The sequence below is a fragment of the Humulus lupulus genome, chromosome 2, assembly GCF_963169125.1.
Source record: "Humulus lupulus chromosome 2, drHumLupu1.1, whole genome shotgun sequence".
NCBI lineage: Eukaryota > Viridiplantae > Streptophyta > Magnoliopsida > Rosales > Cannabaceae > Humulus > Humulus lupulus.
In genome coordinates, this window is record NC_084794.1 from 127,455,714 (window position 1) to 127,457,058 (window position 1,345).

Here is a 1,345-nt window from a genome sequence, read left to right on the forward strand (position 1 = left end):
AGAGGGAAGAGAATTATAAAAACTAAAACCCTAAAACAAAAGACACCAATAAATATGTAAATAGAAATAGAAGTAGAGGATTACAAACTCAATACGCTAACAATACAAGAAGAACAACAAAATGAAAAGACCAATGGAAAAAACAAACTCTCACACAACCAAAGTGTAGAGTAGTGGGGATCACCAATTTGAAAAAGGTTCAAAACCTTTGTCCAAAATCTTATTTCCTCCTATTCTCTAAGCACTAAGGGATTTCTCTAGGAAATAGCTCTCTGGAATTATCAAGCCTCTATGGTGTATTTTTCAGCCAAGTGCTTTGTGGATGGAAAATGGTGTGTCTTACAAGTGAGCATTAGGCTCCTATTTATAGAATTTGAGATACCCCTTTGAATTTCAAATTGCACCAACCCCCATGGCTATTACTAATGTTTAATTGGATATTTATGGAATTAAAATGGAGATTTGGGGGTTATTTGGGATGTTAGAACCGTTTAATTTGGAAAAAACTGAAAATCCAAATAGGTTGTCAGTCGCACTGGTCGCGGCCACTGGCTTCTGTCCCCCAAGCTACGGCCACTGAAAGTCAATGGCCGTGGCCACAGGCCATTTTCAGCACAAAAAAATCATTTTTCCAAAACGTTCCAAAACGTCCCAAATCCTTTCCCACGTGATTTTGTAACCTCCAAACACCTATTGGGAGTTAAAAACATGTCTCCAACATCCATATTTCATCATGGCTTTGTGAAATCCAATCTCGAATGTGTAACATATAATATACACATTATTGGGTAATATTTGGGAGTTACAAATTTGTAACTCCAAAATATATCACATTTGGGCACACACATGTGTCTAATTTTTGTGACTCTCAATAATATGTTACAAGGTGTGACAAATCACATTTGTGTGACAAATCACATTTTGTCACATTGTTTAATCTAACATTATATTATATGAAATAATATAACATTCCCCCACTAGATTAAATAATCATTTTTTGTAACACTTATTTAATCAACCAAACATTATATTAAAATATAACATTCCCCAACTTGATTAAATAATCACTCTCTATAGAAACCTTTGCATTGGTGCATAAAGTAAAATGTCTTTCGACTTGAATTTTACCTTAGTGTAATTATCACAAAGTTTGTTGAAATTTTGGTTGCCGAAGCATTGAACCACTATCCCTTGATAACAAATCGGTGAGAACACACACACCTTTGTTGTGTTCACTTGAGATCTCAAAGTCTCGCTTTTCCACCGTTAATGGCCATGTGCACATTCCATTCATAGACTTTTCTTGAGAATGACTCCCAATTCTCATGAGGGGCGACACCACCCC